The following is a 25,584-nucleotide window of genomic DNA, read 5'->3' as shown; positions in this document are numbered from 1 at the left end:
GACCGCCGAGCACACCAACCCGTGACACTCTCTCCGGTTCTTTCCCCCTGATCCGCCTCTGGCCTCCCCATGCCTCGCCCAAGATAATGTGGTCAAAACAGTCAACTGTATCTCCATATAAAGCTGCTTAACACATTGACTGCCACATAAAAAAACCCGGAAACTTTTCCTCGGGGCCACAGTTTTTTATTATGAAAATGGAATAAAAAATAAAAACTTTGAATGTAGTTTAAAGGTAAACATAAATAGAAAAATGAAATTTATTGATTTCTATTCATTTAATCCACATTTTTGGAATTAAATTGTCAATATTAATTGTAACAATAAGAACATCAACAAGATTTTATCTATGGTTCACGGGCCTCAGGGTCAAAACCAGAGTGAGTTAAATACAACTCTCAAAGCAGTTAATGTGTTAAAAACAAAAGCACGTGGCCCTCGCTATCTGTGGGTTCCACATCCGCAGCTTCCACCAACCTCGGATCAAAAATATTCGAAAAATAAAATACAGCAATACAACAATAAGAATAATACAAATAAAAAATACAGTATAATGACTCTTTACATAGCATTAAATTGCATTAGGTATTATAAGCACTCTAAAGGTGACTTAAAGGTATGCGAGGACCTGACATTTTATATCGGGCACTTGAGCATGCACGGATCTTGCTGTCCTGGAGGTCCTGGAACTCAGCCCTTCTAAATACAAAGGGATGACGTAGAACAGAAAGGAAATGTAGAGATAATCTGAATCCACCCCCATGATCTTATGGAGGAGAAAGGAGGAGTAGAGAAAGCTCTGGTCGTGCCCGGGTCGAGCAGGTGGCAGCGTGGAGGCGTTCCATGTCTGGGAGGGAGCCTGGTCGCCCACTCAGTCTCTGAGCTTCATGGAATGAAAGCAGGAACTGTGGGGAACCTGGCATCTCGGGAGCAGAAAGCGTCCCTTTGTAAGGAAGATGACAGCAGCAAAACCCAGGGCGCACAGGATAGAATGGGTGTGCCGCTTCCAACCCGCCTAAACGGTGCCGGCGGCGAACAGCAGAATCAAAGTGGGGGCCGGCAAGGGGGCTGGGGTGCACACAGCAACCAGGGAGCCGCCGGGGCAAGCCTGGCAGGGCCCATCTGACCGGAGGAGCCTTTTCCCTCAGGGGAGATGCGGACAGCCGGCTATCTGGGTCTTGGCAGGCCGAGGACAGCGAAGGCGTGGGTGTGAGCAGGGCTGCCAGTGACTCGCCACACACCTACCGGGGCTCTCATCCCTCCCACTCCCAGCAGCAGTTCGGAACAGTCCCGTTTGTTGTTCCCAACACCCTGGCTCCGCGTCGTTGCCCCCTGACCTCTGCAGCTGTCCAGCACTCCTCCGCGTGGAGGATTGCTGGCCCAGAGGCCCCTGGGACCTTCTGCCCAGCGGGGCTTGGAAACTGCAGCTCACCCAGAGGCGGAGCAGGGCTGCTCTGTTTACACTCCCCGACCTAACTGTGCCTACCAGACTGTGACACAGGCCCTGCAGGGGCGGTACTCATTCCCCCAAAAATCAGTTCTTCAAAAACCAGTGCACCAAATGACAAAATTCGCTAAAGGGCTGATTCACTGAGGCTGGTTAGCTGAGTCGTTGATGTTGACCCAGACTCGTAAATTACTGATTGGGGCCCAGCAAGCCAAGGCCAGGGGTCCTTGCCGGGTTCTGGCTGAAGCCGTAAAGTATTTTAGTAAACAGAGATTCCTCCCTGGGCATCCACTCATCCTCCCCGACAGCTCTGCTGAAAGCAAGTGGATAGAATGGGCTACCGGTCCAAGGACTGGGGACCTGGGTCCCCACCGTTGCTCTCTTGGCCTCTGGCGCAGGAGCTGTGGCCTCCAGAGTGACTCTGATCTCATGTGCAGCAGCCTCCCAGGTGTGTGGGTTTGCCTCCTTGTGCACTGTAGCCTGAGGAGATGCGGGCCACCTGCTATTCTTAACAGATAAGCCCCAGGAGGCACAGGCTTATCGGCTGAAATGAGGGCAGCTTCCCCAGCTGCCTTCGGCCTTTTACGACTCCTGTGCCTCCACGCCATTGCACAGCCCCAGTATTGCAAGAGATAAGCCTGTATATAATTTAAATAATTTTGAAATATGCCTTTATCTGCACTAGAAATGTATTCTGCAGATTTTTTCATGCTCCGCTTGGAACACTGCCCCTTTCCCTTGGAAATTAGAAGGGATTTTGTCACTCAGAGCCACCACGTCTAGATTTGACCAGTATAAAGTTAGCAGCTTTCTGCAGCCGGAGCTGAGACCGATTCTCCTTCAATCCAGTTCGGGCTGCAGACTCTCAGTGAGGATGTGCTGGTGCAGTCTATTACACCTCCTTTAAGACTTCTGCAGAGACTTCTAGAATCTGCTTTACTGACTTCTTTCATGGCAAGTCATTCGTTATTCAGCATTTCCCCAGACTTTTCACAACCTATTCTAGTACCAACATGTTATTAATTCAGGGATCGATTCTGCTCGAGAGTTGCCTAGGCTGTTTCTTTTCCCTCCTGTTCCCTACGGCTGCCGCCTCCCAGCCTCACCACCACTCGGTGCTACTGAAGGCTGTCACCCAAAAGGAGGCCACCTGCTTTCCTGTAGCAGCCCCCCGGGTTTCTGGGTTGGAGGGCAAAGCTGCTGGCAACAGAGGGGTGAGTGAGCACAAAGCCCCCATTGGCACTCTAGCCTGAGGAGAGTCTAGCCCGGGCTCCTCTAGCCTCAGAAAAGGGAGAGCTGACTCTGCATTTAAAAGCTGTGTCATCAAAAATAGCTTGTCTCTGATCTCACCTACAGATTTCTTAACAGCAGGAAAAGAATGAACTTGGCAGTGTACTGGAATCAGATGAGAGTGCCCACAACTTAAAAGTGATGAGGAAAATACAGGGCCTGTTGCTGGGTCAACATCTCTGTTATTCCTCATTTTATCCATTAAGGTGATTTTCCAGAGAACCTTTCCAAGCAGTAAGAAACCTTTTTATGTTTCTCTACGAAAGCCCACAAAGGAACAAGAGCATCCCTGGTAGCCTACTTCCATCCTGATAAATTTGACCATTGAAAACCTGTTCAACTTGGAGATGAAAGTATCTCAAAGACCTGCCATTTGCCTGACCCTTTTAGTGTTCTGAGAGATCTAGAGTGGAAAAGCAGAGTTCAAGGACAAATAGAGTCGATATTGGTATTGAAAATTGGACTTCATTCATTGAGCTTCATTCCCACCACAAGGAATGTGTTGAACTTTGTCAGCAACCAGGACTCAGGGTTAAGTAAATGCTCTTTCAGGGATGCCTGGGGAAAAAAATATCAAAATAAGGACTGATATGAGTCTAATTTTCCCCAGACCACCCCAGTCTTGGGACAACCAGGACTTGGATGACAGCACTGCTAGGGTTTGTCCCCAGCAGCCATCCAGAGCTCCCAGCCTCGGATGGGGACCCCAGATGTTTCTCCTTTTAGCTACTTTTGTCTTTCACTTTTCAGGGGTTCTATTATCATCCCTTCTGCCCAGGTCCTCCTGGGCCTCTGCTATCCCTGAAAGTCAAGAATTCCCTTAAGTTATTCCAGGTCTTCCAGCCAACGAGTGTCCGGCTGGCCTGTGAGTAGCCCCTTGGTTGAACACCCTAGTGGCTCAAGCCTCCCTTCAAGTTTTCAGCTTGGACACAAAAAGACAAGACAAACCCCCGAGAGTGGTCTCTACACATGGGCTACACATCTATGGATTCAACCAACTGTGGATAGAAAATATTCAGGGAAAAAAATTTCCTAAAGTTGCAAAAAAGCACAACCTGACTTTGCTGCATGCTGAGTACTACACTGAATTCGCGTGAATGAAGGGATGTGTAGACGTTGTATTAGGTGTGTTGTAAGTAAGCTAGAGATGATTTAAAATATACAGGAGGATTGTGTAGATTATGTGCAAATACTATATCATTTTATGCTGCAGATTTTGGCATCCATGGGGGTGGGAGGGGGGATATTGAGGGACGACTGTCATAGGAAAAGTGTAAGCAGGTCATTAAAGGCTCTACTATAGAGAGATAGGTTGAGGTTAAGGACTGAGTCAATTGCAGACAACTCTAATCTGGAGTTTAGATTGGATGGGGCTGATATCATAGTTCAAGGCCAAGAGCAGTCTGAGGTCAGAGGGGACTGGGCTCAAGAAGAGGGAAGGAAAGGGAGAGAGGTTCCTACTGGGTGGCCAGCCATGGTCTGAAAGGCACAGGTGTCCGAACCCAGTGTCTGGCATTCCCTGCTCTCACGGGCTTTAAGTACTCTAGCCTGTATGCTCACTGCCTTCAACATTCCTAATGTTCTCAGTATGCGCTAATATTTCAAACGCCTAAATCCATCTGCTTAGAAACATCCAGCATGTTTCTTAAAACCATTCTTCTGGAACACAGACTGGTTTTCTAAGCAAGAGGGCTCGTCCTCCAGTGCGTACTAACTCATGGCAAGTGACAGCCCCAGAGATCAGGATGCTGCATTTTTCAGAACATTTTTGGTTACGGCTGACAAGAACCCCACAGAGAATAGCTTAAGCTGTTTCTTAGGAATTTACCTACTTGTTGTAAATTATTTATTAAATAGTTAAGAATAGTATGGAAGGTACTAGAATGCATCATGTGATCGATCCAAGGAAGGGTCGGCCAGCAAACCGTGAGGAGAACAGGGATGCACTTGGGTCTTAGGGACACCCAGAGTCAGCGCTGGGTGCCCCCGGGACCCCTCCCCTCCATCTGCACCTTCCTTCCGAAGCCTCTGCTCTCCCCGCCTGCGGGCAGCTTTCTCCACATGGACCCCGGGAGGCCAGCCCCGAGCCCACATTTTACTGCTCTGACCTCCAGAAAGAAACCTTGCGTTTCACTGGCAATTCAAGATACCCTCAGGAGGACTTTAGAAGCTCCGTGTGGCAGTGTGCCTGCCTGACCACTCACCCTGGCCACTGTGCCCACCTGTAACACCTGCTCACTGGGGCAGGAGAGAGCACCCCAGAAAGCGGCAGCTCCCCAGAGAACTGCAGGGCTGGAGCTGGGAGCAGCCACGGTTAGGAGGAGGGAAGAAGCCAGGTATCCCGTAACCTGGAAGTCCACTGCAGGTTTGGAAAATCCTTCCTCTTCACCTGGAATAGCCCATTTTCCCTCAAGTCTCATTTCAGGTAACACCTCCAGAAAACTTTCTTTGCCCCCAGTCTGGATTAGGTGCCCTACCTACGTGCTCCTGAGCACCCAGCACATACATCCATCTCTGCACCCTGTTTCCCATCAGCCCCTCCCCAGCAGTGCCGTCCTGTGAATGCAACCATGGCCACGCATGTTGGCCTTTCTAATACACATGGCAGGCTTTCAATAAATAGTTCGTGAATAATGCATCAAAGAAACATCAAAAAATAAGAGATAATATTGTGGTGACAGGAAAGAGGCTGCAGACCTCCGAAGTCTAAAGCAGCTGTCGCACTGGGAGCAGAAGATAAGGCTCTTGGGAAGGTCCCGGGGCTGCACCCTATGCTGGCTCAGAGAAACCAGCGTATTCTCAGGGTCGTCATGAAAGGGCTGCATTTGTTCAGTTTATGCTGTTTCAAGCTGGAAATGTGTGTATTTTTTAAAGATTTTCATTTAAAAAGTTGAAAAAATTTATTTGATCTCTATAAATACACATTTCCTTGATTTCTGTGAAACTATGCTTTCCTGATTCTCTTCTTTATTTTGAATGCGAGACTGCAACAGGCATTTATCACATGCCACTTCTGAGACAGGGGTGGTGCCAGGTGCCGACACTCTAAAGGTGTTCACAGCCTGCAGAGACCAGTGGTCAGATCAGAACCACACTGGGCCCCTGGGAGCAGAAGAGAGAGATCTTGGTCAGGCTGGCAGATCTGGAATCTTCCAGAAACAGCATTGTTGTTTTGGGTTTTCTTGGTTGCAGCACAGAATCTGACTCTGGCCAGCCCAAGCAGAATGGGACCATATTCTAAAGAATCTATGACTATGGACTCAGGAAAGACAGGAGTCAGCCGAAGGAGGGATCCATCCAGCAAGGACTTACAGGTCATCTAGCCAGAGCTTCAGAGCTGGGGGAATGAGCAACCAGCATGTCTTGTCTTTCTTTGTGTCACATTAGTCACATTTCCAAATCCTGAGGATAGGATCCTGGGGCCCAGGCCAAGTCACACGCCTGCCCTGGGCCAGGAGTGGGCAGAGCCTGTAGCTGACACACCTACCCTCCTGCATACCATGGCAGAGAGAAAATGTCACCTAAAGAATAAGGAGGAAGAGACACTGATAATAAAACAAGATGACCAGTAAGGCGGAAATTAGCTAAGTGAGGAGGAAGGGAAAAGCTTTGCAATTTTATAGAGATACAGTTGCTTGCAGGATTGGAGCAAAGGGCTAGTGTCAGAGAGTCACAAAACTGAGAAAGAGCAGTAGGCAGAGGCCAGCACAAAGAACTTTCTGGGCCAAGCCACAGTCTGCACTACATCCGGACAGCCTGGAGAACCACTGGAGGCAGGGAAGGGACATGATGAGATTTGCATCTTTAAAAGATCTCCAAGAGATGGAACTGGCTGGAGGGGAGGCAGATCTGCAAGACTGACATTATCCCTTTATTCACCCATTATCCCATTATCTGTTTATTCATTTAATGATCACCTCTAATGTGCAGGTGTTGGGAATACAGCACTTAATCCCTCTCTTTAAGGACTCACAGTCCAGGAGAGGTAAATTAACAGGAATCCAGGACAGTACGATTTCTGTGCTGTGATATAAAACAGAGTAAGAGAACTAAGCTAAATTTCCTCTTTTACTGTTAGACTTGGGTGGAAAAATATCAGTGATGATTTTTAAAAATATTATGGTATTCCTAAAGTCATTCTCCTGTGATCCACAAACTGTACATTTTCAATTCTCCTACATCTTGAGTTTTCACACTGTGAAGACATGAAATTATCAAAAAAATTCTTCCTCCACAATTTTAGTTTGTTTCCATTAAATAAGTATTAATATATTTATATTCACAGGTGTATATGTATCACACTGCCAAATGCCAAGGACCTGAGGGCAGTTTGCAAATAGCTGTAATAAACGACAAATTGATGAAACTGTAAGTTGACAGAAAGCCAAGCAGAGGCACAAACCCCAATGGCTCCTATGACTGCCACATATCCTGACACCAGAACAGCCCTGGGAGTGCATCCTATGTAGGAAATCTGGACTCTCCCCCGAGGCCCCACCCCCATGCTGTATTAACACATGCACACACACTCCTGCAGGTTTGCAAGATATGGTGGTGCCGAACTCCTCCTGGGAAATACACTGAGAAAATCCCTCTTAAACCATGAGCTGTGTTGTGAAGAGCACAGGGCACAGGGGAGGGGAGAGCCCTTCTCGCTGCCCCGGGATTCAGGAGGGTACGTGCTCTTGCCCAGTGGCCTGCTGCCATCCAGCTGCAGGTCTCATTTTGATGGCAACCACTAGCGTCATCTATGTTTCCCTGCTGCCTTGACAGTTAACTTTGTGTGTCAACTTGGCCAGGCCATAGTGCTAGATATGTGGTCCAACAGTGTTCTGTGACTTTTTTTAAATGAGATTAACATTTAGATCAGTAGATATTGAATAAAGCAGATGGCCTCCATAATGTGGGCAGGCTTCGTCGGATCAGTTGATGATCTTAATAAACAAAGACTGGCCTGCCCTGAGTTTCCAACTTGCCTGCCCACCCTGCAGACTTTGGACTTGCCAAGCCTCCACAATTTTGCGAGCCAGTTCCTCAAACCTCTCTCTCCCTCCCTCCTCTCCCTTTTTCTAGCTCCCCATCCTGTCGGTTCTGTTTCTCCAGGGAACCCTGACCACTAAACGCCTTGCCTTACCTTCAGCAGTGTTGCCCAGACGTCTTGCCCCCGAGACCTGCAGTGGTTTCTGGAACCTGAAGGCTAGGTTCTTGAAAGTGAGGATACATTCCTTACAGGGCAGATTTTTTAAAATGAAAGAGTTTACAGAGTTATGATTTTTTTTATTTTAGTCAAAATAGAGCAATAGGAGGGAATCGCAGGACTCCTTTGAAAGAGAACACGGTTTAAAACTTTTTTCCAGTAGACTTTGTAGGTATATCACACTGTCGTCACTAGGTGGCAGCAGAGGGACCTCCGTGACTTCCAACCATTGGCTTTGGAAGGATGGGGGGAGGGGAGACGGCCAAATAACAGACTGTATTTTGGTATGGGTGAGTGTGGTGCTTTTCTTCTTGGCATCAAATATGTCAAACCTCCATAGTATCTATCAATATCAAAAATAAGTACCCCACAATGTAGAACTGATTTTTTTTTTTTTTTGAGATACGGTCTCGCTTTGTTGCCCAGGCTGGAGTGCAATGGTGTCATCACAGCTCACTGCAGCATAGAACTCCTGGGCTCAAGCCATCCTCCTGCCTCAGCCTCCAGAGTAGCTGGGATGACAGGGACATGCCACCGTGCCCAGCTAATTTTTAATTTTTTGTAGAGAGGGGGATCTCACTATGTTGCCCAGGCTTGTCTGGAACTCCTGGGTTCAAGCAATCCTCCCCCCTCAGCCTCCCAAAGTGCTGGGATTACAGGCATGAGTCACCTAGAATTGGTTTTAATACATTATTACCAATATGTGGACAGGCACTGGGGTAGGGAGGCCCGGGAAGAACAGGGGAATTTGCTAGAACCCAAACACACTTTGTCCCTCTTTTGTAGCATTTCCTTGGTGTTCCTGAATGGTATTGATCACTGTTTTAAAGCTGAATCGTGAGTGGGCACTTTCCTAGCTTCACTGTCTCAGGCACCCCTAGGCATGGATTAGGGCTCAGGACTATTCACTTCTCCCTACTCAGTGATGAAGCCTTGTTCTCCAAGCAGTCTTACTAAAAGAATGGATGTGGAAACAACACGATTTGACTCTATTCCCTGTGACTGGAAGTGAATGGATCAACCCCCAGTGAGAGGTGTTTCTGGGCTGGGGAAGGACGAATAGTGAATTAGAAGACCACCAAAGTCCCTTCTAAATCCGGATGCCATTACTCTTAAGCACATGGCAGTGGCAACACCCCGGCGCTCCACATGCCCCCTCCGAGGGGTACAGGCCGTAGGGCAGGTTCGGTTCAAGCAGCGGCTACAGTTTATTCCGCCCAGGCTTGGGCCACAGGAGCTGCCCCACTGCCCCCCTTGTGTGCCCTTCCTCCACAGCATTTACCGCCACCGTCATTTGACATTAATCTGGGTGCTACTGCATCAACGTGTACCTCCCATCCTCCGCCGACGGCTGCAGAGCACGGGACGGTCTGGCCGCGCTCAGCTCCGCGTCGCAGGACGCGCACAAGGCAGGAGCCCAGTCCCCGCCTGAGCCACTGCCGCCTGTCTGCGCGCTCGTCGCTTTTCCACGGAAGTCGGCGTCTTCTGCCCATTTCTCAGTCCTGGCTTTCTGCAGCTACACTTCATGCTCGCTTCTTTGCACTTACGCTGTTTGAAGTTCGCTCAGTTTGTTCAATCTTTAGGTTATATCCTTTGCCGAGCTTGGGAAGTCTCAGGCATTACTTTTTCGAGTGATTTTCAGGGCAGGTAGGGTGGCGCCCTGGCTCACACCTGTAATCCTAGCACTTTGGGAGGCCGAGGGGGGAGAACTGCTTGAGGCCGGGAGTTTGAGACCAGCCCGGGCAAGGTAGGGAGAGTCTGTCTCTACAAAATAATTTTTAAAAAAAGATTAGCTGGGCACAGGTGGTGAGTCCCAGCTACTTGGGAGGCTGAGGCGGAGGATCGCTTGACCCCAGGAGTTCAAGGTTACAGTGAGCTATGATGACGCCACTGCACTCAGGCCTGGCTGACAGAGCAAGACCCTGTCTCAAAAAAGGAAAATGTTTTTTAGCACTACACTCTTTCTCCTCTCCTCTAGAACTCCAGTGACACAAATATTAGAACTTTTATCATTGTCACACAGATCCCTGAGGCTCTATTAGGTTTTTTTTCAAGCTAAGGAAAGAACCTGGAGGCATCCAATATCACATCAGAGAGAAATCAGTGGGCTGAAAACAGGCGCTGTGTGTGGAAAACACTCCAGGCATCTAACCCTGCCTCATACCACTGCTGCAAGAAACACACCTCAAAATTCCTCAGATTAATCCTAAGCAACGTCTCCTGATGCTTTGAGAGAGAACAGCTGCAACCCCACATATAATACACAACCAGGTTGTTGATCAAGTGCAAAGGCAACAGAAAGTTACTTTAACAAGAGAGATAAAAAAATATTCCACAAACATAGGCTTACATGATTTAAATAATGCCCCAACAGACTAAGATACAAATGAAAACCAGAACTTCAGTAAAGGTTCCAAAGTCCATGTTTCCTTACTGTGTTGAAGGGGGCCCTTAAATCTCCTGGAAAGCATATATAAACTGTGGACATGAGAATACATGCATTTTCCTTAGAAAATGGACCATAACCTTGCAGATTTTATTAGATTCTGATTCTATCATTCTAAATAGGTTGAGAATTACTGGTATAATATAAAAATAGTTATATTGAGCACTGAAACTAATTTAAAACATAGTATTGGCTTAAAATATTTATCATAGACATAGATACTAATTGAATTCAAAACACAAAAACTATTATTTAAAATATTTAAATAATGAAAAATTAATAATAATTATTTGGTAAATTATACATATGCCTTATGTACTTTCCTACAATTATGGTATATTTCAAAACAGAAAAGATGCTTTAAAAAAAACTATATATCCAGATAGAGAAATCTGCACTTGTAACCCCTCAATAAATTAAAAGACTAGAAATTTTAGGAGGATTGGGGAAATAAAAGCACGATAAATGTGCTGTTGTACGTAGGAATACATTTAAAATGTGGTTTTATTCTTGATTTTCAGAAATAAAACTCTCCTTTTAAAGAGTTTTAAAGGGGAATTTAAAATTATAGTTACTGACTATGAACTAAAAGAGGACACCACATTCAAAACATATGGAATGCGGTCAAACTATACTAAGAAGGGAATTTCTATATTTAAATACTTTTATAATTATTTTTAATGCTTTTTTTTTTTTTGAGACAGAGTCTCATTCTGTCACCTGAGCAAGTGCTGTGGTGTCAGCCTAGCTCACAGCAGCCTCAACCTCCTGGGCTCAAGTGATCCTCCTGCCTCAGCATCCCGAGTAGCTGGGACTATAGACGAATGTCACCACACTCCACTAATTTTTTCTGTTTTTTTAGTTGCCTGGCTAATTTTTTATTTTTAGTAGAGACAGGCTCTCATTCTTGCTCAGGCTGGTTTTGAACTCCTGAGCTCAAGCGATCCTCCCGCCTCGGCCTCCCAGAGTGCTAGGATTACAGGCAGGAGCCACCATGCCTGGCCAGCTCATTAATTTTTTTAAAAAAATCAACACAAAAGGTTAGGAAAAACAAAACAAACAAAAATCTTCAAGGAAACCAGAAGAAGAAAAATTTAAATGGCCAAAGTAGAGGTTAATGAGTTAGAAAACATAAAATTTGTATATCTGACAAAACATACCAAAAGACTAGTTATTTGCTTTGTAAGGAGGAAATGGAGAAGGGAAAAGCTAATATGGGAAAAATATAAACTGAAACTATGATGTTGAAAGGCAAGTTGATTTTTTAAAATAATATGTATTCTTCTATACTAATACATTTAGAAATACCAAGGAAAACGATTTTTTTTTTGGAAAATAGTGAGCATGTAAAATCACCAAAAAAAAATAATAATAATAATCAGAAAACCTGACAAGTCTTAACTGAGAGAGAAAAATAAAAAGAGAGAGATGAAATGTTTACTTTTATGTGCATGTGTGTGTGTACACACACATATCCCACTTCATACACATTAGGATGACTACCACCAAAAAAAAAAGAAAAGAAGTGTTGGCAAGGATGTGGAGAAATTGGAACCTTTGTGCACTGTTGCTAGGAATTTAAGTGGTATAGCCACTAAGGAAAACATTATGATGAGTATTCAAAAAATTAAAAATAGATTTGCCATATGATTCAGCAATTCCACTTTTGAGTGTATACTCCCAAAATTGAAAGCCACCAATCAAAGATTTATTTATACACCTATGCTCACAGCAGCATTTTTCACAAAGCCAAATGGTGGAGGCAACTCAAGCGTCCATCAACGGATGAATGGATAAAAAGAAAAAAGTAATATATACATGTAATGGAATATTATTTAGCCTTAAAAAGGAAGGAAATTCTGACACATGTCACAATATAAATGAACTTTGAAGACATTATGCTAAGTGAAACAAGCCAGTCACAAAAGGGTACTGTATGACTCTGATTATATGAAGTACCTAGAAAAGTCAAATTCATGGAAACAGAAAATAGAATGTTAGTTTTATATTAACAAATATATTAGTTTTATGCAAAGCATCAGTAAAAAATAAAATCCTTCCAGGTACAGTGTCTCATGCCTGTAGTCCCAGCTACTTGGGAGGCTGAGGCAGGAGGGTCACTTGAGCTCCAGGAGTTGGAGGTTGCAGTGAGCTATGATCACACCATTGCACTCCAGCCTAGGGCAAGAGAGCTAGACCTTGTCTCAAAAAAAAAAAAAAAAAAGTAAATAATAAAATAAAATCCTTTCATTAATATCAAGAAAGCATTCAATAAAATCCATCACCCATTCCTGTTGAAAACTGTTCAAAAATTAGAACCAGAATGATAATCCATTAATATGAAGAAGATTCTCTCTCCTAAACTGAAAGCCAACATCATACTTAGAATCCTAAAGGATATCCTCTGTAACAATTACTATTTTATATTTTGGAAATTGTAGCCAATATAAGAAAAGATGAAAGAGAAGTAAAAGTTATATTAATACCAGGGAAAGCAAAGTGTGTATCATTACTCGGGGACAACATAATTATACTTCCAGTGACCTAAACGTATATTCTACAGTTTACAGAGTACCTTTCTTTCTCTCCATCTTCACTGCTCCCACCTTGATTCAAGCCCATCTCTTACCTGGACATTTACCTCTCCTAATTACTCTTTCTCTCCTTGATCCTTTTTTTTTTTTTTGGTCACCCTGGGTAGAGTGCCATAGAGTCATCATAGCTCACAGCAACCTCAAACTCCTGGGCTTAAGCAATCCTCCTGCCTCAGCCTCCCGAGTAGCTGGGACTACAGGCATGTGCCACCATGCCTGACTAATTTTGCTCAGGCTAGTTTTGAACTCCTGACCTCAAGCAATCCTCCTGCCTCAGCCTCCCAGAGTGCTAGGATTACAGGTGTGAGCCACCACCGTGCCCAGCCTCCTTGATCCATTTTTAAATGCTGCAGCCAATTTGGTCTTTTAAAGGCATCCTTCTGCAGGAAAGTTCTCCAGATGCACAGTGGACATGCTTCCTGCTGTCTGCTTTAAATTCCTAATAACTTCTCTTTATTCTTAGAATAAAATCTAAACTCTGAATATAACCTACAAGGTTTTCAATGAGCTGTCCATTTTCCACATAATATTTAAGACCTAAAGATATTTGTCTACCTACTATCTTTTGCCTCCCCCCACTAGAATGTGAGCATCATGAAAGCAAGACCTCTATGTGCCTGGTTCACCCCATCTCCTGGGGGCTGGGGCAGCCTGGTGCATGGTCACTGCTCAGTAAACACCTCTTGAAGACATAACGGAATGAACTCCAACTCTGAGCACCTGTAATTTATCAAAGAAAGTAAACAGTTTTCTGTGGAAAGTTTCGTGGAGAAAGGTTTGATTACAGCACTCAATAGCAGAAAATTTCAATGAAAATTTTCAAAATTTCAATGAAATCAATAAAAAGAAATAAAATTATTCAGAATACAATGTAATATTTTTAAAACTGGGATTGAGATGAGCAATTAGTACTTGAGTGCAAAAAAGTGTGATAGCAGCAGAAAAGTTGATCCTGGCCTTTGAAAATTAATGAAGCTGAGTACAAAGTTTTAGAAACCACTGCCTAGAAATCCACAGTTAAGCAAATTAACCCCAAACACATCAAAAGGATGTGTGACTTTAGGTCTATCCACTGTTACTCTGAGATAAGAAGGAATTTACTGCCTTTCAATCTTCAGCATCAGTGACAGAAAAGATGAAACAACCTGTGGATCATCTCACATTTTATCTACTCTTTCTCTTTTAATGTGTGCTCTCACTCTGTGCATATTCCCTTGGGTGTCTGATATAGTGGAATTCTCTAAAAGACATAGGTAACCTTAAAGCTCTCTATAGTCTATGGATTTCTGAAAGAAAATCAATAGTGCATGCTACTGATCTAAAATCTTGCTGTTTGCTGTGCGGTATGGGCTTTGGCTCATAAAAGAAAGTAGATAAGATATCCAAGATATCTTCTGAAGGTAGAGCATCTTCCCGCACTCCCCGTATATCCAGCATGCCTAAGGCCTTCCCTGGCCATTCCAGTCCACAGTGGCAGCTCCCAAATCCAGCTCTTTTGAGTCTGCCTGCCCAAATAGCTCCTTACTGTTTGTTGAGCCAAATACTAAGCACACTGCTTTATTAACAGATATTTATTCAGGCTCATAATGTACCTGGCACTTGGGGCCGCAGAGTGGCACGGCTGGGCGAGTCGGTTCATTGCCTAAGGGTGCCTGTGCAAAGGGACAGGTGGGCGTTGAAGTACAGCAAGTCCAGTTTGCCAAGCCAGGTTCTGGCCAAGCCTTGTGCTCATGTGTCCAGCTGGGTCACCCTTCCTAACTCATATAAAAATGTGCCATGTGGATTAGTGTCACTGTGGACCCTCTTTTTGAGGACAAAAAACAAAACAATTCAACTCTCCTGAAGACCTGCAAAACAAGGAAGTGGTCTCTCCTCTCATACCAAACTTTGATTCTTTTAATTGAAAAAAGATGGAAATTGGAGGTCAAGAGACTGGCCTAAATTGTTTTTATTTCCAATCAAATGCAATACTGAAAAAAATCCAGATATTGCCCACATTGCTTCTGGCAGTCTGCCTGAAGTGGGCACTCTTCAGCTGCCTGCATAACGCCTCTGCTTAAACAACAATCAGTGGCCAAGCGAGCACCATGTTTTCCAGTTGAGTCTCTTCCGCGTGGTGAGACATTTTCCAAAGCAGAGAGATACTCACATTCTTTTGACTTACCCTGGGACAAAAATTATGAGCCCGTGGCCTAGCAATCATAACTCTCTTAACTCAATTGATTCAATGAAGGACAATTACTCTCCAGTCTTATTTTTCTAACAGAAAATGGAAAGCTAGTTCATACAACTTGGAAACCAGGAGAGAGTTATTCCAGAAAACTTGCAGAAATTACCTATTCTCCTCACTTTTAATACAACATATAGTTTATCTTCTGGAAAAGGGATGCGCAGATATTTGGAGAACCTTGGTTAATACATTAAGTGCCATGAGAGTTATATTTAACTCACTCTATTTTTGACCCTGGGGCTGCGTGAAGCATATATAAAATCTTACTTGTTGATGTTCTTATTGTTACAATTAATATTGACAATTTAATTCTAAAAACGTGGATTAAATGAATAGAAGTCAATAAATTTCATTTTTCTATTTATGTTTACCTTGAAATTATACTCAAAGTTTTTATTCTATTTTCATAATAAAACACTGTGGCCCCAAGGAAAAGTTTCTGGGGTTTTTTGTGTATGACAATCAATGTGTTAAAAACAATCAACAACTGGGTATATACCCAAAAGAACTGAAAGCAGAAGATATCTAGAGTAGTCAAATTCTTGGAAATAGAAAAGGGAATGATGGTTGCCAGGGGCTGGGGGGGAGACAAAATGGGAAGTTATTGTTTAATGGGGATAGAATTTTAGTTTTGCAAGATGAAAAGAATTTTGGAGACTGAATGCGCAACAATGTGAATTTGCTTAACACTACCGACTGAATACTTAAAAAATGGTTAAGATGATACATTTTATGCTACATATGTTGTGCCACAATTTTTAAAAGTAGCCAACAATAATTAAAGCCCATTAATTATATCCGTTTCCCATAAGAAAATAAATATATATAAATATTAATATCCAGTGACCTTAGACCCTTACTATATCTTCCTGAGAGCTTTTCCATCACATTTCTCCAGTCTGTAATCTTTTTCCATTAGTATGAAACTCATTTACTGAAATTCAATTTAAGATAGATTAATTTATTTGAATTAAAATAATAAGCTATTTTATTTTAGACATAATATTTGCATTTTCCAAATTAAAAAAAAGTATTGCTTGCCCCAAACTTGGCATGTTTTAATACTAATCCTTGATATTGGCTCTGTTGAAGCATGTGAATAATCAACAGAGAGAACACTGTGGTTACGAGTTTGACCTTCCCAATCAGACAAGAGAATGAAATCAAGGGCATCCAATTGGGGGCAAAAGAGGTCAAACTATCACTCTTTGCTGATGATATGATCTTATATCTAGAAAGCCCCAAAGGCTCTGCCATGAGACCACTAGAATTGATAAATTCAGCAAAGTTTCAGGTTACAAAATCAATGTACACAAATCAGTAGCATTCCTATATACCAACAATAGTCAAACTAAGAACCAAATCAAAGACTCAATACCCTCAAAACCCAATAGCAACAAGGAAAATAAAATACCTAGAAATATATTTAACTAAGGAGGAGAAAGTCCTATATAGGGAGAATTACAAAACACTGAGGAAGGAAACAGCACAGGATGTAAATAGGTGGAAAACCATACCATGCTCATAGGTCGGCAGAATCAACATTGTTAAAATGTCTATACTACCCAAAGTGATCTACAGATTCAATGCAATCCCTATTAAAATACCAACATCATTTTTCGTAGATCAACAAAAAATAATTCTATGCTTCATATGGCACCATAGAGGACCCTGTAGCACAAAAACAACTTAAACAGAAAGAACGAATTGGGAGGCATCAATTTACCAGACTTCAAACTATACTACAAGGCTATAGTAATTAAAATAGTGTGGTACTGGCACAAGAACAGAGACATAGACCAATGGAACAGAACTGAGGACCCAGATATAAAACCATTCTCATATGGCCATCTGATCTTTGACAAAGCAGACAAAAACATACACTGGAGAAAAGAACCCTTATTCAATAAATGGTTCCAGGAAAATTGGATAGTCAGATGTAGAATACTGAAACAGGATCCACACATTTCACCTCTCACAAAAATCAACTCACGGTAGATAACAGACTTAAACTTAAGGCATGAAACTATAAGAATTCTAGAAGAGAATAATGGAAAAACTCTTATAGACATTGGCCTAGGAAAAGAATTTATGAAGAAGACCCCAAAGGCAATCACAACAACAACAAAAACAAATAAATGGGACCTGAAAAAGTTAAAAAAGCTTCTGCACAGCCAGGGAAATTATCATAAGAGCAAACAGAAAACCTATAGAATGGGAGAAAATGTTTGCATGTTACACATCCGATAAAGGGCTGATAACTAGAATCTATATAGAAGTCACGAAAATAAGCAAGAAAAAAATCAAACAACCCCATTAAACAGTGGGCAAAGAACATGAACAGAAACTTTTCAAAAAGAAGACAGACTAATGGCCAGAAAACATATGAAAAAATGCTCAACATCTCTAATCATCAGGGAAATAAATGCAAATCAAAACCATAATGAGATATCACTTAACTCCAGCAAGAATGGCTTTTATCAAAAAGTCCCAAAACAACATATGCTGGTGTGGATGCAGAAAGATAGGCACACTCATACACTGCTGGTGGGACTGAAAACTAGTACAACCTCTGTGGAAAGTAATATGGGGATATCTCAAAGAGCTAAAAGTAGAACTACCATTTCATCCAGCAATCCTATTACTAGGCATCTACTCAAAGGAAAAAAAGACATTCTATAAAAAAGACATCTGCACTAGAATGTTTATAGCAGCACAATTCATAATTGCAAAGATGTGGAAACATCCCAAGTGCCCATCAATACATGAGTGGATTAATAAAATGTGGTGTATGTATACCATGGAGTTCTACTCAGCCACAAAAAACAGTGGTGATCTAGCACCTCTTGTATTATCCTGGATAGAGCTGGAGCCCATACTACTAAGTGAAGCATCACAAGAATCGAAAAACAAGCACTACATGAACTCACCATCAAATTGGTATTAATTGATTAACATGTATGTGCACATACAGTAATAGTATTCATCAAGTGTCAGGCAGGTGGTGGGGAGGAGGGGATGGGTATATTCACACCTAATGGGTGCAGTGCGCACCATCTGGGGGATGGACATACTTGAAGCTCTGACTTGGGTGGGGCAAAGGCAATATATGTAACCTAAACATTTGTACCCCCGTAATATTCTGAAATAAAAAAATTAATTAATTAATTAATTAATTTAAACAAAAAGAGTTTGAGCTTCCAAATCAGACAGCCACTTGATAACTCAAACTCTGGCAAGCTATTCAGACTCTCTGTGCTTCAAGTTTTTGATTTGTAAAATAACAAAACTAATTTTACCTATCCCTGACATAATTTTGGATAACAGACATGGCACACTGTGGTTTATTGATGATATTGAGCTTGTTATTGAATTTAAGAGTTACTGAACTCTTACTGGTGGTGGTGGTGTTACAGCAGAGACATGGGCCCGGGTTCCTCCCTCTCTGTTGTGTGACTTCCTGGAACCAGTTCTGCTGAGACTCACTGTCCGTTCTTGGTATCACAGAGAGAGTGAAGACCTGCCAACGCACAGCTTCTCCTCAGCAGACTCATCACCCCACAGGTCCCTAGGCCTCCACCAGAGAGCCCCAGCTTCACCCCCAACAGTGTCCTCTTCTACTGCCTGGCATATAATAGATGATCAATAAATATATGCTGAAGAAATGATAAAAGAATGAATGAATAAGTGCTGTCAATTTACCAACTGCTATAGCTCGGATATGGTTTGTTTGACTCCTCCAAATCTCATGTTGAAATTTGATCCTCAGTGTTGGAGGTGGGGCCTAATGGGAGGTGTTTGGATCCTGGGGGCGGATCCTTCATGAATCGATTAATACCCTCCTTGGGGTAGGGAGGAGTGAGCCCGTTCTCCCTCTATTCATTCTGAGAGAGCTGTCTGTTAAGAAGAGCCTGGCACCTCCTCCCCGTCTCCCTCTTGCTTCTTCTCTCACAGCGTGACCTGCACAGGCCAGCTCCCCTTCACCTTTTGTGGCGAGTGGCAGCAGTCTGAGGCCCTCACCAGCAGCAGGTGCTGGCGCCATGTGTCTTGTGCAGCCTACAGAACCGTGAGCCAAATAAACCTCTTTTCTTTATAAATCGCCCAGCCTCAGGTATTCCTTTATAGCAACAAGTAAAGGCTAAGACAACAGCCTTGCTAAATGCTGCCAATGTCTTAATACAGCAGGTGACTGTGGCAGATGAATGGCATATCATTCATTTTATATCAGTCACATTAATACATTATTTGTCTTAATTTCCTGTGATTGATAGCAACACTAATACATCAATTCCCTCTGGCCTGGGTACCTAGGGAGTCTCTGTAAGGCATGTAATTAGATTTATGAGGGCTGTCTGCAATTATAATTGGGCTTAAAACATGGGGAGGTATGAAATGTGCACTACATTTCTGTTCCATGAAATTCCACAGACGCTTAGAATGAAAAGCGTTATTCAAGAGAATATCACATTGTAATAAAGAAAGTATTACATTGGCTGGATTGGACCCATGAATTTTCTATCAATCAATCCACTCAGTTCAATTTTATTCAACTTGTCCAATATGAGCAAAGACACTGTTGGGGGAGGGGAATCAACAAAGATCCAGTAGCCTCACTGGGGACACAAGACATAACTTAGAGTTGACATTGTCAAATGCAGGACCAGGCAGTGAGGGTGGGAAATCCGACAGACAAGTGGAGTCCCAAAGCAGGTGCACTAGAGGCAGAGCAAATCCAAGGGTTTATGCAAGAGACTAAACCCATGAGGGGGTATGAAATCAAACTGGTAGGAGCCAACAACATAAAGCAGCCATTCTAACCTTCCTCTATGAGGTAATGTAAGCACTTCTGAATTTAAAAGAAAGAAAGAAGTTATCTATCAGCAGAGAAAGAGAAACTCTAAAAAAGAACCAAGTAGAAATTTGAGAATTATTAAAAATGCACTAGGTGAGCTCAACAGCAAAATGGAGGTGACTGAGGAGAGTATCAGTGAACTTGAACATAGATCAATTGAAATTACCTAATCTGAAGAACAAAGAGAAAAAGGATTAAAAATAGGTAAATAGCCACAGGGACCTGTGGACCAATCTCAGTATCATTGGAGTACCTGAATAAGAGAAGGAAGATACTGGGACAGTTAAAAAATTTATAGAAATAATGTCTAAAAACTCCTCAATTATGGTGAAAGATATATATTCACAGATTCAAGAAGTTCAGTGAACCCAACAAAATAAACTCAAAGAAAATCATGCTATACACTTTAAAATTAAACTGCTGAAACTCAAAGATAAAAGAAAGTATCTTGAAAGCAGCCATAGCAAAATGATACATTTTGTATGGAGAAACAATTCAAATACTACAGATACTAAAGATTATCAGCAATTCCTCACCAGAAACCACAAAGGCAGTGGAGCAAAATCTTTAAAGTGCTGAAAGAAAAGAAATGTCAACTCAGAATTCTATATCCAGTGAAAATATCCTTCAAGAATAAAAAGATAAGGATATTCTCAGATAAAGGAAAACAAAGAGAATTCATTGCCAATATATCCACTCTTAGAGAAAGTGCTAAAAGAATTTAAGGCTAAAGGAAAATGTTCCCAGAAAAATACTTAGAACTGCAGGCATGAATTAAAAAAAATAGAAATTATAAATATCTGGTTAAATAATGTATTTCTTTTTTAAAGTTATTAAAACCATATATGAAGGTTGAAAACAAAAATTGTAACCCTGGGAGGGTGTCAATGTATCCAAATGTAATAATATGATAACTATAACGTAAAGGGGGCAGGGTAAAGAGAGAACTATCTGGTTGCAATTCTTCTCCATTTTACTTGAAGTTGTTAAATATTAACTCTATGTAGACTCAGAAAACTTAGTTATGTATATTATAAGCCCTAGAACAACCAATACTATTAATACAAAGAGATATAGCAATAAAAGCTAACAGAGTGAAATGGAATACTGAAAACTTTTCAAAAGAAGGCAGGAAGAGGGAACCGAAGAATAAAAAACAAAGGAGACAAACAGAAAATTAACAAAATGGTATCAGTAATCACATGAAACGTAATGGTATAAACACATCGTTTAAAAACCAAAGATTCTCAAAATAGATTTTTTTAAAAAAAAAATGACATGTTGTCTATAAGAAACCTATTTTAAATATAATGATATACATATGTTAAAGTATTTATGGTGAAAACAGATAAACCATGTAAACACTGATCAAAAGAAAACTGTATTGTCTATATTAATTCAAATAAATTAGTCTTCAGATAAAAGGAAATCACTTCCCAGGGATAAAAAGAAACAGCACGAAATGATACAAGCTCAACCCATCAAGAAGACATACAACATCAGTTTATATCCACCTAACAACAGAGCTCCAAAATGTATAAAGCAAAACCTGAATGAGCTAAATAGAGAAACAGACACATTTATAATTCTGCTTGGTGACGTTTACATTCCTCTCGGTTACCCATTGAACAAGGAGACAAAAACAATCAGTAAATCACATTTAAAAAATATCCACCCAACAATGATAGGATTGCACATTCTTCTCAAAAACACATGGGAACATTCACCAAAATAGACCATTTAGTGCGTCATAAAACACACTTGAACAAATTTAAAAGAATTTAATTCATACCAAGTATTTTCTTAGAACATAATAGAATTAACCTAGAAATAAATGAGAGAAAGATATTTGAAAAATCCCCAAATACTTAGAAATACCTTACCTCCCTCCCACCCAGGAAAGATAACTGAGGCACCTGTTCTTCACTGGCTCCCAGGCCTCTCGAGCAGAATTGAGCTTCTGTACACAGAGGTAACTTGCTTGAAAATTCACCCTCCATTGCCTGCATTTTCTTGCCTGTCTTACTTTCTTACTCCCACACAAATGTGTCCTGGGATCAGTTCCCAAATAACTTCCTCTCTTGAGGTCAGCTTCTGTGAGAGCCCAAGCTAAGACAGCTGCGTATACACTTATTTCTCATTATTCATGGTAGTTAGATTTTCTAAAGTCATAGCAAACACTGAATAAGTCAATACTGGCTTATTTCTAAGGGTAGTACAGGATTAGGTTCCTTTGAGCTTCTTATGGTTACATTTTCATCAACTGGTAAATGCATAACCTTGTTTTATGTGTTTTTCTGTTTAAAGACACCTTATTTAATATACACTGTTGATTCATTAACATTGAACTCACCAACAGCACTGTAACTCATGCCTGAACAAAGCTTATCTAATACACACTTTCCTCTGTAAGGCACAACACAGCATTCTTGTGCTTAGGAACACTAGACAACACTTCAGCAGAAGAGTAGTTGAAAAGTAATCCCTGAGCACAAAGTCGGGTCAATCCAATACAAGGAGAGTGGATGAAACCACCCTGGATGAATGAACAAATCACACAGGCATAAGGAACTTAGCAGTGATAAAATGAGTCAAATGTTTTCTTCTGAAATGCCTTTCTTCTCTAAATTATAGCATTTGTGAATAAGAGAAGACACTTAATAGCAGATAAGACTCCAGTATATTATTTTTAATATCTCTGCATGAACTCTGACATATAAGACTGTATAGGAAGGCGACACAAAGCCTAGCTAGAAAAAAAAAGAGGATTCATTTTGTAAAGGAAGCATGATAATAGCACAGGTTTAATTTATCTCAAGCAATGTCATCAAACTAAACCAGGACACAGTTATGATACAGAACACAGAACATGGACTAATAGTCTTTAATGACTAATAGAAGAAGCTACAATAGATCTTTCCCCTAGAAATTTATAGGATTAAATAATATCATTTGCTTGGTACCATTTTTCCTAGTTCATTTCAGCATAGGAACTTGGCAATAGTCAAATTTCTTTGCCTTGAGCTACCACTCACTAAAAAAATAAATATTTCAAAGCACAAAACACTCATGTTAATGCCTTCTGACAACTTAATTAAAAGGTAGCAACTGACTCACACCTTACTATCAAATGTGGAAAAGCATGGTCTAGACAGAAACTTTCAAAAGCTCATGCATCATTCAATACACCTTCAGAGAGTACAGTATTTTGTGTCAAGCAGTGTGTCAGGAAATGGGAAATTAGATTTAATACAGGATTGAATTCTTCCCAGGGTGTGCACTTTGTAATGAGACAAGTTACTAACCAGCCATGAATGTAGTGACATTGGTGCTAGAAGCCCCGGAGACTTTAGGAACTCAGCAGGAGAGGACATACCCAGAGGGTGGGCCAGAGAAGACATCCTGGATACACTAATGTCTGGGCTATGAGTTCATGGAAATGAGGAAATTTGAAGAAGCTGAATATCCCAAGTCCACCTGAAATGGAAAGTGCAAGTGTAGGGTTGGAGAGCAATGACTGGGCAGGTAGGCAAGGGCCAAACTTTGAGGGCCTTCCATGCCAGGCTAAGAAGCTTGGATTTGTTCAGAAGGCAAAGGGGACCCACTATGAGATTTTCAGTCTTGGGGGAAGATCAGGGGAGAATTATGAGCAGTGTAAGCTTTACAATTTAGGGAGCTCAATCAGAAAGCAGGGAGAGAATGGATTGCAGAGGTGGGACTGACTCGGCAAACCTGGCAAGTGGCTGCTACAGTAATCCAAGTAACAGTAATCAAAAATCCCTGAGGGCCTGAGTGAAGACCGTATAGAGGAAAACCATAAGGGGGCACAAATCACACAATATTTAGGGGACAGAATCACAAGTTTTTGGTGACTGTTAGATGTGAGGTATCAGTGAGGTGAGGGAATCCAAGACTTGTGCAGATTTCTAGCTTGCATTGCTAACCGGACAGTGATGCCACAGTAGTTCCTCACAACGGAATGTGACAGTTTTTATATGCTGTAATAACAGTATCTGATGATTTAAGTAACAGAAATAAAAATTATCATTAGGACTGACAAAACCATAATGGAACATTCTACTCTGCATTCTACCCTGTGATCTTAAAAAAGAAACCTTCACCCCACCACTGAGCATAACACTGAAAGGGGACACCCTGGTCCTAAAGATAGATTTTAGCCAGAGACATCTCCTGGACACCTGTGAGTGCTATGGGAGTCTGATTCTCTGTACCCAGAACATTATCAACTCCCCTCCAAGGCAGCACTGGTCCCTTGCAGTCAATACTTTTAAGATAGGGTCTAACCAGGCTGGAAATCCTCCTGCCCAAGATCTTCATAAGCACCAATGGGAACCTGATATACTCTAATAAAAGGGTGGAAATTAGAGCTTTGGATGAGGTCTTGACTGGCTTTGGACTTTCTCACTCTTTTCCAGGAGAATGACACTCTGAGGATATACTGGGAATCTATGATTTCACCAAGAACTCTATAGCCAGGCATGCCAGCTACATCTTCAATGGCTCTCCACTTGCTCTCAGCACAGAAGCTAAACTCCTTAGCATGGATACCATGATCTTCATGCTCAGGTGGAACACCTCCCCAAATCGCAACGGTTCGCTTCTGCTGAGAACTGGTCCTGCCACGTCAGCCATGTTTCCACGGCATGGCATGACCTGGACTCCTGGTAACAGTTCGGTACACGAAAGGTGGGCCCAAGATGACCCTCTGCTAGGAACGTCTGTCTCCTCAACCACCCATGCTGGCACATAATGGGGCTTTAATAAATGACAACTCTTACAGATGCAAATGATTTATTCAATAGAAAAAAACTGTTTTAGAGGGGATGGTTTCATTGTTCTATAGAATATTAACCAGTTTTTTTATCTAACTTAGCAATCTATTCCCACATTCTTGTATTACATTGGCCATATAAACTGGTCTTTTAAATGCTTCTTTAGCATCCTGCTTGTTCCCTAATGAGTTAAGTAAATCTTTGACACATGCTTGTCCCATGTTTTTAAAATTATACCTTGACAAAGACAGCTAATTTCCACATCCCAATTTTCTCTGTGCGAAACGCGGTAGGTATAAGCCTGAGAAGAGTTCACTTGTACTGTGAACAGTTTCACTATCCAAATGTGCTTACCAGTAAGAGATTTTTAAAATGTTTCTGTGAGAGCTGTTTCATCTTCCGGAGACCATGAAACTCCCAGTATTTGCAATTTCTAATGCATTTCCATTACCTCCGAGGGTCACCTAAGTCAGCCTGGGAGGTCAGGATCCTTTCGAGATGCAGCCCAGCCTACCAATGCCCACTGTGTAGTGACTGGAGAAAGGTTTTGAATAAACCAACAGTGTTCTGCCTGGCTTTCAATCTTGCCCCCGCCTACACTGTTACCCAGACCTGCCTGGTGAACCTATAGAGACATCAGCATGGAATAACGAACTTACTAAGACTTGAACTCTGCCCACGTGCAAGTCTCAGATCTTTGGGCAATCCACCTGATTAATCTTTCTGGGTCTCACT

Source organism: Lemur catta, chromosome 5 (genome assembly GCF_020740605.2).
Source record: "Lemur catta isolate mLemCat1 chromosome 5, mLemCat1.pri, whole genome shotgun sequence".
NCBI lineage: Eukaryota > Metazoa > Chordata > Mammalia > Primates > Lemuridae > Lemur > Lemur catta.
The sequence above is the reverse complement of the archived record's forward strand: the minus strand, read 5'-3'. Positions refer to the sequence as shown.